This window comes from Chionomys nivalis, chromosome 14 (genome assembly GCF_950005125.1).
Source record: "Chionomys nivalis chromosome 14, mChiNiv1.1, whole genome shotgun sequence".
NCBI lineage: Eukaryota > Metazoa > Chordata > Mammalia > Rodentia > Cricetidae > Chionomys > Chionomys nivalis.
In genome coordinates, this window is record NC_080099.1 from 1,584,189 (window position 1) to 1,600,207 (window position 16,019).

Here is a 16,019-nt window from a genome sequence, read left to right on the forward strand (position 1 = left end):
CTGGGCGGTGACACTCTGATAGAATCTGCATGACTTCTCCAGGTTGAACAAATGAACTGCAAGTCCCCGCACAGTCTCTACCACTGATTAGAACTCAATATTTATTTTCTTGCTCTTCGGTGTAGACGGCATGCTGCCTAGAATTAGAAATATGGAAGACATAGAAACTTCACACTGTGCAGAGAATTTTCTCTGCTTTTCTATTTTCATAAGGCAAATGAATTGCCAGATCTTTCCTAAAAAATAATCTTGGATACTGAAACAAAGCCGTACATCTGCTGGTAGTGTCTTTCTTACAGCTCCTACCGTATGCTCTGTGTGGCTGTCCCCTTCTAGCTGTGTTTAATGAAAGGAGAGTCCATAAAACATTAGTGAATTAGTGAATTAGACAATCAGAGTCACCCACCCATCCATAAGTTCTGCGGCTGTGCTGCGATTTGAAATGTTTTCTTATTGTATCCCGATGGCAAGTCAGGTGTGCATGCCACTGGAGGGGAACCATTGGTGAAATGACATATCAATACTTAACAAGTTCACTGGACTAATTGTTTTCTAATACATGTAACTTATAACACCATGTAATATGTTCTTGTTAAATAAAAGCTCCAGAGAGCAAAAGTTCTCTGAAATAAAAGGGCTTATTGCACAGTTATACAAGCTACCCAAAGATGGACTCAATCACAAAATATTTAGTATAACTAACAGCAGTGTGGAAAACATCCTTAGACTGGAGAAATGAATTTCATAGTTTCTGTGTGTTGTTGTTCAGGTTTTATTATTGCCTTCGTACTGGAGATTGAGCAAATGCACTTCTACCTGTTAAGGAAACACTCTACTGCTGAGCAAGATCCACATCCCATGTAAAAATATCATTGAGAAAGAGCACTGTGCCCACACTGGCTGTGGGTAGAAAAGGATAAGATGTGTGGAGGGTTTTAGTGACAAAACCATATTCCATAAACAGATGTTGCTTTGAGGTCACATTAAAGAATGAAAACAGAAATTTCTGTTTCAAATAGTTTGGCAAAGAGTTTCAATCCTCAACATCTCTTCCTATCTTCCATCTGTCTGAAGTTTGTGGTTACTGGTTGGTCTGTATCACTTGTCTGCTATGTGTCTAACGTGTCCCTAATTGTCTTAATTACTGTCTTTTGCAATGAAGAAACACCATGATGATGACAGCTTATAGAAGTAGGATTTAATTGGGTAATTGCTAATGTTTTCAGATGATTGGTTCATGGTAGTTGTAGACTAATCATGCAGGGATCATGGCAGTAATCAGGCAGGCATGGTGCTAGAAAAAAAGCTAAGGGCTTGTATTTTGATACATAGGCAATAGGCACAGAGAGAAAGATGGAGAGAGAAGGAGAGGGAGAGAGAGGTGGGAAGAGAGAGAGAAGAAAAGGAAGAGGAAGAGAGAGAAAAACAGATATGGGCTTTTGAAACTCCAAAGCTTACTCCTAGTGGCAAACCTCCTCCAACAAGGCCATACCCTTTAATCCTTCCTAAATAGTTCACCAACTGGGAACCAAACATTCAAATGTACAAGCCTACAGGGACCATTTTCATTTAAACTATCCCTCGAAAGAATGCCTTCGCTCTGTATTTATTGAACAGAGAATACATTATACAAGGAAAAATGAAGGTTAAATTTGACATAAATCTTTAACAGAGTTTTACAAGAGAAGAAGCTACTTAAATGATGCCAACTAACCCAGTGAGCACTGAAAACCGCAAAAAGATCTTGTCAACCAATAAACACACGCTTTTTTTCACGACATATGATAGATATTTGGTTTAAAGTCACTCTTAACAGTTTGGCATCTTTCAGCAAATGATTATCGTGAAATGCACACATACACACACAAAAATATGCTGTTCTGGGTCAGGGGAATGTAAAAGTACATACTTTAAAATTAAAGCTAAACATTTAGCTCATGCTATAACAGCTAACTGCAAGGGAAATCCAAGGTATACTATGGCAGTTACATTGTTTCCTTAAAGACAGTTTAAGTGTGAATGGGCTGAGTAGACAGTGGAATAGCAGGTTAAGTGCATAGTCTTAAATGATCTCAAGTCAGATTATTAACTTAGTTGCAACATTTTGAAAAAGTTCAGTCTCTTTGCAGTCAATAAATAATTTCAGAAGAAAAATTATACCAAAAAGCGACTCTTGAGTCTGGGTTAGCTAGATTACAGGCATGGGCTGCCACACAAGACTGGTTTTCTTAATGTGTTATTGCATCAGATGCCAAAACAGTAAGAGCCAAAATCATACTACTGCATCATATAACAAAGCAAAGGATGGGAAATGGTTATGTATAACTCTCTAAACCACATGAATCCCAGCTGGCTCCGAAAAGGCCTTGATTATCACTAAGCAGTAACATGATTCTGTTGCTAATAGCAATTGTGTCTGCAACAGTCTTTAGTCATACAGTTGCCTCTTCCCTGTGTTATCCAGTATGTCACCTTCTAGTCACAGGCAACCGCTTCTCAAACATTTCTTTTTGCCTGATTTAACTATGTGTCAGTTTCCTTCCCACTGTCTGAATTATCAAAGCCATTGGAGAAGACATGATTAGCCTTTTGATAGTCGCACTGTGACTCCAGCTAAAAGGAAAGTTTTCCATTAATAAGTTGAGTAAACCTCATCTTAGTTGCTAGCTTTTGTCCCATCTCATTTATTTTCAAATTAGTGCCTTAAATTCCAAGACTAGAGCTTGATCTCTAAATTAAGTTCTAGCCTGATACATGGATGATTTTGATTCTGATTTATCTAGTACAGGAATTGTATGATTACTCTTTCATTAATTGATAATGATACATAGAAAATCCAGTTCAATCAACTCAGTTACGGTGTACAGAAACTATTGACAAACTATCCTGTTCTGTCTGCATTTGCAAAGGTCACTAATAGAGTCTTGGAATAACAAGTGTGTCAAAGGACACTATAAAGTAGTCCCACACTAGCTCAGAAGTGAGTATAATAAAGGGTTCTTTATTTAGGGATAGACTCGCAGATCACAGTCCTCTGCACAAGCAGGGAGCAGGAACTGAATCCAGCAACTGGGAGAGAGAGCACAAGCTTTTATGACTGCACTTATAGTATAGGAGACCATGGCCAAGTGGGCTGGTTTCTTAAAGGCTATTGGCTGGTTGAGTTCCCATAGCACAAGTGTATTTATTATTTCCTTGTAATGACCTAACATCTTTACAGTTCATCCTTTGTAATAATTTTGTAAATTTAGTTCATCATTTTATACATTATCTCCAAACCTGGTATCTTTTTTAGTTTTTTTTTTTTGATGGAATTCCTTGTTTTTCCTTGACTAGCCTGAAATTCTCTCTGTAGACCAAGCTATCCTCTAACTCACAGAAATCTGCCTGCCTCTGCCTTCAGAGTGCTGGGATTAAAGGTGTGTGCCACCATTACCTGGCCAAACCTGGTATCTTCAAAGCTCATGTGTATGGGCTTCAAGTAGTATGCAAGCTTTGTAGAATCACATGCAAGGTGTTAGTTTATCTGCGTGCATAGTTTTCTTGAGATTATTTCAGCTGTTTCTGTTAGATTCTCCCAAAGACCAGTGATTACTAAATTAATGGCCAGAATACTGGAGAGAAATGTTCTGGGCTATGAATAGCACTCCACTTCAGCTGGGAGCAATTCAAGCTGGACTACATGAGCATTCCCCAAGCTCCCCAGAGACTCTACACTTCTCCCACACTTTCTGACTGAAGACCCTGAAAAGCATTCCCATTTCAACACAATTAGTTCTCTAATGCACTGAAAAGGCACTCTGAAGTGTACTCCAAGGTTCATAAAGAAGTAAAGTGAATGTCCAGAGGGGATGGAATAGAAGAGAAAGCAAACAGGATAAACTGCAATGGAGTAGAAATAGTGACTAAGAGCTGCTGAAGAGAGGCTGCTCTCTGTGGTATGAACCAGTTCCAGCTCTAAGATGAAAACATTTGGTTTGACATTTACAGCAATAACAGAACCATGGATTGGAAGAGCAGATTGCCCTGGGAAGGGGAAATAGCTAAGATCTCCTGGATAAACTGGGGGCAGGGTGGTAGAGTAGAAGGGGTAGGGGAAGGGAACATGAGGGATTCGGATGATCAGAATGGTCGAGTTGGGGAGTCATGGAGAGGGAGAACAATGAAAGAGATGACTTGATAGAGGAAACCATTATGGGGTTAGGGAGAAACCTGGTGCTAGGGAACCTCCCAGGAATCCACAAGGATGACCTCAGCTAAGACTCCTAGCATAGCGGAGAGGGTGCCTGAACCAACCTTCTCCTATAATCAGATTGGTGTCTCCCCTAATTGTCATAATAGAACCTTCATCCAGTAATTGACAGAAGCAGATACAGAAATCCACAGGTAAGTACTGGGTGGAGTTCCTGAAGTCCAGTTGAAGAGAGACAGGAGGGATTATAAGATCAAGGCAGGTTGGGGGGGAAGGGCCTGTCAGGATCATGATGAGGAATCTCTCAGAGACAGCTCACTTGAGCACCTGGGAGCTCAGAGACTCTAGACTGGTAGCTAAGAAGTCTGTATGGGACTAAGGTAGACCCTCTGCATGTGGGTGACAATTGTGTTTCTTGGTATGTTTCTGGGGCCCCTAACAGTGGGATGAAGACCTGTCTCTGGTGCATGAGTTGGAATTTTGGAACTTGTTCCCTATGGTGGGATGTTTCACCCAGCCCTGATGCAAAGGGGCAGAGCTTGGTCCTGCCTCATCTTGATGTGCCTTGCTTTGTTGACTCCCGTGGTAGGCCTTGCCCTTTCTGAATGAAGATGGAGGAGGGGATAGAAGAAAAGTGTGAGGAGGAATGGAAGCAGAAGAGGGAGGAGAAACTGTGGTTGGTATGTAAAATAAGAAAAATTTTAATTAAAAAGACAAAATAAAGAATCATGGATTGGTAATGCCTAATCTTTATTTACACACTGAAACTCTAATTTCCGACGTAATTGTATGTATGAAATGCTTTGTGCATTTATGTTCATGAACATTTTGCATTCTTGTATTTGGTGGGATGGGTTCCTCCATCAAGATTTAAAAGATATAAAAAGTTGCCAATTCATTTTGACTATGAAATCATACCAGTTACAATACACTACAAAAATAGGGAGCTTTCCAGGAGTCTCCCTGGGTGCAGGTACAGAACTGGGTGTTGTTTTCTAGGGTGACAATGTTCACTGTTGGTTATGAGTGCTTGGCAAAAGTCATTCTACCTGTAAGTTTGCATCATGCAATTCCTGCAACCCAAATGACAGCACATTGGGAACAAGGTGAAGATGTTTTTGTTTACTTATTCTTTATAAACCAAGTTTTCATTCCAAACACATTGTCATTATCATCACTCAATTAGAGTTTCCATTCTACTCTAGGTACCTAGTTTCTTCCTAATCTGCTGTTGTGACTAGGAGAAAATGTGAGAGTGCAGACACCTTTTCAGTAGATAAACTCCATGAAACAAAAAAGAAATGTCATTAGTTTACATTAAATTGATTTATATTAAATTAGTTGGTAAGAGTGTACCTTAACTCAGCAGTTATCTTCTTTTTTTTTTTTTTTTTTTTTTTATTATATATTTTTTTTTATTCTTTTTTAATTAAAATTTCCAACTGCTCCCCGTTTCCCATTTCCCTCCCCTCCTCCCACACATTGCCCCCTCCCCCCTCTCCCCTCCCCTATCCCCACTCCTCTTCTCCTCCCCCCAGTCCATTCCCCCTCCCTCTCGCTACTGAAGAGCAGTCCAAATTCCCTGCCCTACAGGAAGACCAAGGTCCTCCCACTTCCATCCAGGCCCAGGAAGGTGAGCATCAAAACAGGCTAAGCTCCCACAAAGCCAGTTCATGTATTAGGATCGAAACCTAGTGCCATTGTCCTTGGCTTCTCATCAGCCTTCATTGTCCGCCATGTTCAGAGAGTCCAGTTTCAACCCATGCTTATTCAGTCCCAGTCCAGCTGGCCTTGGAGAGCTCCCAATAGATCAGTTCCACTGTCACTGTGGGTGGGTGCACGCCTCGTGGTCCTGATTTCCTTGCTCATGTTCTCCCTCCTTCTGCTCTTCATTTGGACCTTAAGAGCTCAGACGGTTGATCCAAATTGGGTCTCTGTCTCTCTCTCGATCCATCGCCAGATGAAAGTTCCTGTGCCATTCTCCTTGGCCTCTCGTCAGCTCTCATTGTCCGCCACATTCCGAGAGTCCGGTTTTATCCCATGTTTTTTTCAGTAGCAGTCCAGCTGACCTTGGTGAGCTCCCAATAGATCGGCCCCACTGTCTCAGTGGTTGGGTGCACCCCTCATGGTCCTGACTTCCTTGTTCATGTTCTCTCTCCTTCTGCTCCTCATTATAACCTTGGGAGCTCAGTCCGGTGCTCCAGTGTGGGTCTCTGGCTCTATCTCCATCCATCGCTAGATGAAGGTTCTATGGCGATATGCAAGATATTCATCAGTAAGATTATAGGATAGGTTCATTTCAGGTTCCCTATCCTCAGGTGCCCCAATGAACTAACTGGGGACATTGCCCTGGGCATCTGGTAGCCATTCCAAGTTCAAGTCTCTTGTCACCCCTTAGGTGGCTCCCTTATCTAAGGTATGAGTTTCCCTGCTCCCCTATCCAACCTTTCTTTATCCCCATTCACCCCGATTCCCCCAGTTCCCCTCATCCTCTCCTTCACACTTTTCTCTCCCCATCACCCCTCATCCCCATCCCACCCCACCCCCAAGATTCCAATTTTTTGCCCATCAGTCATGACTATTTCCCATAGCTGGGAGGATATCTATATGTTTTCCCTTGGGTTTACCCTCTTGTTTAGCTTCTTTAGGATCACAAATTATAGACTCAGTGGCCCCTATCCATGGCTAGAAACCAATTATGAGTGAGTACATCCCATGTTCTTCTTTTTGGGTCTGGGTTACCTCACTAAGGATCGTATTTTCTATTTCCATCCATTTGCATGCAAAATTCGAGAAGTCATTGTTTTTTACCGCAGAGTAGTACTCTAATGTGTATATATTCCACACTTTCTTCATCCATTCTTCCATTGAAGGGCATCTAGGTTGCTTCCAGGTTCTGGCTATTACAAATAATGCTGCTATGAACATAGTTGGACAAATGCTTTTGTCATATGATAGGGCATCTCTTGGGTATATTCCCAAGAGTGGTATTGCTGGGTCCAGGGGTAGGTTGATCCCAATTTTTCTGAGAAACCGCCACACTGATTTCCAAAGTGGTTGCACAAGTTTGCAGTCCCACCAGCAATGGATGAGGGTACCCCTTTCTCCACAACCTCTCCAGCAAAGGCTATCCTTGGTGTTTTTGATTTTAGCCATTCTGACAGGTGTAAGATGATATCTCAAAGTTGTTTTGATTTGCATTTCTCTGATCGCTAAGGAGGTTGAGCATGACCTTAAGTATCTTTTGGCCATTTTAACTTCTTCTGTTGAGAATTCTCTGTTCAGTTCAGTGCCCCATTTTTTAATTGGGTTAATTATCCTTTTAAAGTCTAGTTTCTTGAGTTCTTTATATATTTTGGAGATCAGACCTTTGTCTGTTGCGGGGTTGGTGAAGATCTTCTCCCAGTCAGTAGGCTGCCTTTTTGTCTTAATGACAGTGTCCTTTGCTTTACAGAAGCTTCTCAGTTTCAGGAGGTCCCATTTATTCAATGTTGTCCTTAATGTCTGTGCTGCTGGGGTTATACATAGGAAGCGATCTCCAGTGCCCATATGTTGTAGGGTACTTCCCATTTTCTCTTCTATCAGGTTCAGTGTGTTCAGATTGATATTGAGGTCTTTGATCCATTTGGACTTGAGTTTTGTGCATGGTGATAGATATGGGTCTATTTTCATTCTTCTACAGGTTGACATCCAATTGTGCCAGCACCATTTGTTGAAGATGCTTTCTTTCTTCCATTGTATACTTTTAGCTCCTTTATCAAAAATCAGTTGTTCATAGGTTTGTGGGTTAAAATCCGGGTCTTCTATACGATTCCATTGGTCGACTTCTCTGTTTTTATGCCAGTACCACGCTGTTTTCATTACTGTAGCTCTGTAATAGAGTTTGAAGTCAGGGATGGTAATGCCTCCAGAAGTTCCTTTATTGTATAAGATTGTTTTGGCTATCCTGGGTTTTTTGTTTCTCCATATAAAGTTGATTATTGTCCTTTCAAGATCTGTGAAGAATTTTGATGGGATTTTAATGGGGATTGCATTGAATCTATAAATTGCCCTTGGTAGAATTGCCATTTTTACTATGTTGATTCTCCCAATCCAAGAGCAAGGGAGATCCTTCCATTTTCTGGTATCCTCTTCAATTTCTTTCTTCAATGCCTTAAAGTTTTTGTCAAATAGATCTTTCACTTCCTTGGTTAGAGTTACCCCAAGATATTTTATGCTGTTTGTGGCTATCGTGAAAGGTGATGATTCTCTTATTTCTCTCTCTGCTTCCAGATCCTTTGTGTATAAGAGGGCGACTGATTTTTTGGAGTTGATCTTGTATCCTGCCACATTACTAAAGGCGTTTATCAGCTGTAGGAGTTCTTTGGAGGAGTTTTTGGGGTCGCTCATGTACACTATCATATCATCTGCAAATAATGCAAGTTTAACTTCTTCCTTTCCAATTTGAATCCCCTTTATCCCCTTATGTTGTCTTATTGCTATTGCTAAAACTTCGAGAACTATATTGAAGAGGTATGGAGAGAGTGGACAGCCTTGGCGTGTTCCTGATTTTAGTGGGATGGCTTTAAGTTTCTCTCCATTTAATTTGATATTAGCTGTCGGCTTGCTGTATATAGCTTTAATTATATTTAGGTATGACCCTTGTATCCCTAATCTCTCCAAGACTTTTATCATAAAGGGATGTTGAATTTTGTCAAATGCTTTTTCAGCATCTAATGAAACGATCATATGGTTTTTTTCTTTCAGTTTATTTATATGATGGATTACATTGATAGATTTGCGTATGTTAAACCAGCCCTGCATCTCTGGTATGAAGCCTACTTGATCATAATGGATAATTTTTCTAATGTGTTCTTGGATTCGGTTTGCCAGAATTTTGTTGAGGATTTTTGCGTCGATGTTCATGAGTGAGATTGGCCTGTAATTCTCTTTCTTGGTTGTGTCTTTGTGTGGTTTTGGTATCAGAGTTACTGTAGCTTCATAAAAGGAATTTGGCAATGACTCTTCTGTTTCTATATTGTGAAATACATTAAGGAGAATAGGTATTAGGTCTTCTTGGAAGTTCTGGTAGAATTCTGCATTGAAACCATCTGGTCCTGGACTTTTTTTGGAAGGGAGGTTTTTGATAACAGCTTCTAATTCTTCACGACTAACCGGTCTATTTAGGTTGTTCACCTGGTCCTGGTTTAACTTTGGTAAATGGTATTTATCTAAAAAAGCGTCCATTTCTTTTACATTTTCCAGTTTTGTGGCATACAGGCCTTTGTAGTAAGATCTAATGATTCTCTGAATTTCCTCTGTGTCTGTGGTTATGTCTCCCTTTTCATTTCTGATCTTATTAATTTGCAAATTCTCTCTCTGCCGTTTGATTAGTTTGGATAGGGGTTTATCAATCTTGTTGATTTTCTCCAGGAACCAGCTTTTTGATTCATTGATTCTTTCAATTGTTTTCTGTGTCTCTATTTTGTTGATTTCAGCCCTCAGTTTGATTATTTCCAGTCTTCTACCCCTTCTAGGTGAGTCTGCTTCTTTTTTTTCTAGAGCTTTCAGGTGGGCTGTTAAGTCTCCAATGTGTGCTTTCTCTGTTTTCTTTAAGTGGGCAGTTAGTGCTATGAACTTTCCTCTCAGAACTGCTTTCATAGTGTCCCATAGGTTTGAGTATGTTGTTTCTTTATTTTCATTGTCTTCAAGGAAGAGTTTAATTTCTTTCTTTATTTCTTCCTTAATCCAGGAATGGTTCAGTAGTTGACTATTCAGTTTCCATGAGTTTGTAGGCTTTCTGGGGGTAGCATTGTTGCAGAATTCTAGCTTTAATCCATGGTGATCTGATAAGATACAGGTGGTTATTAATATTTTTTTGTAACTGTGGATGTTTGCTTTGTTACCGAGTATGTGGTCGATTTTTGAGAAGGTTCCATGAGCTGCAGAGAAGAAGGTATATTCTTTCCTATTTGGGTGGAATATTCTATAGATGTCTGTTAAGTCCATTTGATTCATTACCTCCATTAATTCTCTTATTTCTCTGTTAGGTTTCTGTCTACTTGACCTGTCCATTGGTGAGAGAGGAGTATTAAAGTCTCCTACTATTAATGTGTGCGGTTTGATGGCTGCCTTGAGTTTTAACAATGTTTCTTTTACGTACGTGGGTGCTTTTATATTAGGGGCATAGATATTCAGGATTGAGACTTCATCCTGATGAATTGTTCCTGTTATGAGTAGAAAATGTCCCTCTCCATCTCTCCTGATTGATTTAAGTTTGAAGTCAACTTTGTTAGAAATTAGTATGGCCACCCCTGCTTGTTTCTTAGGTCCATTTACTTGATAAGCCTTATCCCAACCCTTTATTCTGAGTAGGTGCCTGTCTTTGTGGTTGAGGTGTGTTTCTTGTAAACAGCAGAATGTTGGATCCTGTTTTCGTATCCAATCTCTTAGTCTGTGCCTTTTTATAGGAGAGTTGAGTCCATTGACATTAAGTGATATTAATGACCAGTGGTTGTTAACTCCGGTCATTTTTTAAGTTGGAAATTTTGTGTGTTTCCCTTCTTTGTGTTGCGCTGGTGAAGGGTCTCTAGTTGTCTGAGATATTGTGGTCATTGTTGGACTCCTTGGTTAGTGATTTTCCTTCTATTACTTTCTGTAAGGCTGGATTTGTGGCTACGTATTGTTTAAATTTGTTTTTGTCCTGGAAAATTTTGTTTTCTCCATTTATAGTGAACGAAAGCTTGGCTGGGTATAGTAGTCTGGGCTTGCATCCATGGTCTCTTAGTTTCTGCAGTACATCTATCCAGGACCTTCTGGCTTTCATGGTTTCCATAGAGAAGTCAGGTGTAAGTCTGATAGGTTTACCTTTATAAGTAACTTGGCCTTTTTCCTTTGCTGCTCTTAGTATTCTTTCTTTATTCTGTATGCTTTGTGTTTTGATTATTATATGGCGAGAGGATGTTTTTTTTTGATCCAGCCTATTCGGTGTTCTGTATGCTTCTTGAATCTTCATAGGTATATCTTTCTTTAGGTTGGGAAAGTTTTCTTCTATAATTTTATTAAATATATTTTCTGGACCGTTGAGCTGCGCTTCTTCTCCTTCTTCTATTCCTATTATTCTTAGGTTTGGTCTTTTTATTGTGTCCCATATTTCCTGAATGTTTTGTGATGAGAATTTGTTGGCCTTGCTGTTTTCTTTGATCAGCGTGTTTATTTTCTCTATGGTATCTTCAGAATCTGAGATTCTTTCTTCTATCTCTTGTATTCTGTTGGTTATGCTTGCTTCTGTAGTCTCTATTCGTTTACCTAGATTTTCCCTGTCCAGCTGACCTTCTGTTTGTGTTTTCTTCTTTGCCTCCATTTCAGTTTTTAAGTCTTGAACTGTTTCCATTATCTGTTTGATTGTTTTTCCTTGGTTTCCTAGGGTATCATTCACTGATTTACTCAATTCTTCAAACTTTCTGTTATACTTCTCATCCATTTCTATAAGGGCATTTTTTACATGTTGTTTAAGGGCGTCAATCACTTTCATAAAGTCAATTTTATCTACTTCTTCATGATTAAGGTGTTCATGTCCACCTGTTGGGAGGTCGCTGGGTTCTGGTGGTTTCATATAGTTTTTCAGATTGTTAGGTGAATTCTTGCATTGGCGCCTGCCCATCTCTTTCTCCGAATGCTCCCCTCTGGATCTTCTTTTACCGGATCAGGTCTCCTTGCCTACTGATGTACCTTCCCAGTGATGGCTCTCTGCAGTGCTAGTCTCCTGGTGTTATAGTGATGTCTCTCCTTGCTTGTTGCAGGCAGGCCAGTGAGACAAAGGAGGTCTCGCCTGCCTACTTGCCCTGAGGATTTGCCCCCAGCGCCAGACAGACTGAGCTGGATGGTGTTATGTGCCCAAAGAGGAAAGGGGACAGAAGGAAGAAGGGTTCTGGATGCAAGCTGGGTGGGACAAGAAGAGAGAGGCAGTATGGGGGGGTAGAGCCCCTGCAGGGAGCCCGGGGAGTATAGGGAGGGGGATGAGGAACTTCAGAGTTCCCTGTCCAGGGCTGCTTCCGCCGCCACTGGTCACAAACTCACCGCCCTGCTGTCTCTCCTGGTGCCGAGATCAGATCTCCGTGCAGGTTGGGTAGTTCGTAAACAAAGCGCCTACCTTGGTTGGTGCAGGCGGGCCAGTGAGACAAAGGAGGTCTCGCCTGCCTACTTGCCCTGAGGGTTTGCCCCCAGCGCCAGACAGACTGAGCTGGATGGTGTTATGTGCCCAAAGAGGAAAGGGGACAGAAGGAAGAAGGGTTCTGGATGCAAGCTGGGTGGGACAAGAAGAGAGAGGCAGTATGGGGGGGTAGAGCCCCTGCAGGGAGCCCGGGGAGTATAGGGAGGGGATGAGGAACTTCAGAGTTCCCTGTCCAGGGCTGTTTCCGCCGCCACTGGTCACAAACTCACCGCCCTGCTGTCTCTCCTGGTGCCGAGATCAGATCTCCGTGCAGGTTGGGTAGTTCGTAAACAAAGCGCCTACCTTGGTTGGTGCAGGCGGGCCAGTGAGACAAAGGAGGTCTCGCCTGCCTACTTGCCCTGAGGGTTTGCCCCCAGCGCCAGACAGACTGAGCTGGATGGTGTTATGTGCCCAAAGAGGAAAGGGGACAGAAGGAAGAAGGGTTCTGGATGCAAGCTGGGTGGGACAAGAAGAGAGAGGCAGTATGGGGGGGTAGAGCCTCTGCAGGGAGCCCGGGGAGTATAGGGAGGGGGATGAGGAACTTCAGAGTTCCCTGTCCAGGGCTGCTTCCGCCGCCACTGGTCACAAACTCACCGCCCTGCTGTCTCTCCTGGTGCCGAGATCAGATCTCCGTGCAGGTTGGGTAGTTCGTAAACAAAGCGCCTACCTTGATTGGTGCAGGCGTGCCAGTGAGACAAAGGAGGTCTCGCCTGCCTACTTGCCCTGAGGGTTTGCCCCCAGCGCCAGACAGACTGAGCTGGATGGTGTTATGTGCCCAAAGAGGAAAGGGGACAGAAGGAAGAAGGGTTCTGGATGCAAGCTGGGTGGGACAAGAAGAGAGAGGCCTATCTTCTTTTGAAGAACTACTGGAGTGTGCTTGCACATTCCCTTGCCCCAGTTCCACCATGTAAAGACATAGTAATAAGGTGGAAGTCTATGAACTGAAAAGGGAGTTCTCAGAAGTGAGTCCTGTTGTGTCATGGGTTTAACTTCAAGCCCCAGAACTGAAAAAACATTGTTTGTTTGTTTTGTCATTTTGGCCTTAAGTCTGTAGAAATATTTTAAGGATAACCTGAGAAGACACATGCAGTTTGTTTCTTTGAGAATACTAAATTCAACCAGAAAGACTTTAAGGGGTAAGTGTAGTGCCGAGCTAGTCAAGAACCAGATGCCTCACAGAATCACACGTAATTCATTTTCAAGAAGTGAGCAATTCCCATTTTGTTCTCTAGATTTATCAGGTTATATTAACAAATTCTGAGGTATCACTAAAAACAAATCACCAAATTCCAGTGCAGAACACAGACCCAAGAGTAGCTGCCCAACTCAAAACAGACTCCACTTTCTTTTGTGCTTTCTGTTTTGCTTTGGTATTTTTTTTGTTTTACTGGTTTTTCTTTTTATTAAAGTTTGTTTGATTGGGTTAATTAGCATTTTAAAGTCTAGTTTCTTGAGTTTTTTTATATATTTTGGAGATCAGACCTTTGTCTGTTGCAGGGTTGGTGAAGATCTTCTCCCAGTCAGTGGGTTGCCTTTTTGTCTTAGTGACAGTGTCCTTTGCTTTACAGAAGCTACTCATTTTCAGGAGGTCCCATTTATTCAATGTTGTCCTTAATGTCTGTGCTGCTGGGGATAAACGTAGGAAGTGATTTCCTGTACCCATATGTTGTAGAGTACTTCCCACTTTTTCTTCTATCAGGTTCAGTGTGTTCAGACTGATATTGAGGTCTTTAATCCATTTGGACTTGAGTTTTGTGCATGGCGATAGATATGGATCTATTTTTATTCTTCTACACGTTGACAACCAGTTCTGCCAGCACCATTTGTTGAAGATCCTCTCTTTTTTCCATTGAATACTTTTAGCTCCTTTATCAAAAGTCAGGTGTTCATATGTTTGTGGGTTGTTTGATTTTCCTTTGTTCTTTTTTGAGAAAGAGTGAGAAATGGAGGTAATGAGGGAAGCGGGCCAGAGACAGAGTGGGCAGGGAGTTGGGCAGGATATGGAAGGAGTAGGGAGAAAAGACAAAATAGTCAAAATGCAAAAAATTAAATTAAAAAAGATTAACCTAAGTGCACTGCTTAGATTGAAGTGAAGTTTCAAAAATTGTTTCTATCAAACTTTTAACATTGTTAAATTTTTTACTTATGATTATGTTGATCTATCTCTTCTCAATGTTGTTAATCTACTAAACTTATTATATAAAATGTGAGTAACAATAATAGTTAAGCCATTTTGAAGTTTTTCATTTTTGACTATTTTTACTAAGGACTTGACTCAGTTTGGGTGTTTAGACCAATTAATGTATTTAACTTTTCTAGTAAAATAGTATAATTTTACCTCTTCCTTGATGAAATTTATGGAATGAATGTAATGAATGTGTGTGTGTGTATATACATATATATGTATATATATATATAGGTATTTACAAAAATGTGCTTTCAAATTGACATTAAATATCTATGTACCTTATAATTACATGTTTTATATAAAGATATGCATTTTTTGCTTGATTAACTTATAAAACATTGCTTCCTCTATTTATCAAAACAGGCATTCACTTATCTGTGCATTACAAGGGCATACATGTCTTTTCACGTAGATTTGTTTGCTGTTCTATTTAGTTCCTCACATCGTCTTTCATGTATTGTTCAGACAACTGGAGAAATATGACGTGGTTCTCGATGGATGTGTGCCCGGTCTGAGTCTACCTTGTTCCTTGTAGTGACTGCACTGTTTCTTCTATTCACATCCCTGTGCATTCCCACTATATGACGTTTATTGCTGGTAAGGACTAACTATGGCTTACGTTTTCATCTTTTTCTTTTTTTCATTTATTAAAAATTTCTACCTCCTCCCCTCCTCCTACTCCCCCACTCTTCACCCTCCCCCCTCTCTCTCAAGTCCTAATATAAGGCAGGATACCCTACCCTGTGGGAAGTCTAAGGCCCTCCCCCCTCCATCCAAATCTCAGAAGGTGAGCATCCAAACAGACTACGATCACCCTCGCAAAAAAAAAAAAAAAAACAGTACATGCAGTAGAATCAAATCCCAGTGCCATTATCATTGGCTTCTCAGTCAGCCCCCAATGTCAGCCACATTCAGAGAGTCTGGTTTGATCACATGCTCATTCAGTCCCAGTCCAGCTGGCCTTGGTGAGCTCCCAATAGATCAGTCACACCGTTTCAACACTGATCATAATGACTTTTGTTTCCATGGTCCTGGTATGCATTAACCATTGCCTATGTCAGCCTTTACTGTTGTATATTTTCCTTTTCTTGAGCAGAATTTCATTTTTCAGTGCATAGTGCTGGACTATCCAATATACTTGATTTTATTCCTCCATTCTTGCTTTATTTTTATTGATTTTGTTACTTTTGAGTCCTGTATATTTTAAATTTCTTTTTCATTTTAGCTAGGTAAGTCAAACTAGTGTTTAATTTATCTTGTTGAACTTTCAGTCTTTTTTTTGGGGGGGGTTAGATTATCCCCTCAAATGATCCCTTCAATGATTATTGTTCTTTTACTTTCTTTCTATTTTCAAGAGTGCTTTTGCTCCAAACATATATTATATGGCTATTCTATGATTTACACTCATTTTCTTCCCTCTCCCAGTGCACAATATTATGTGCATTACT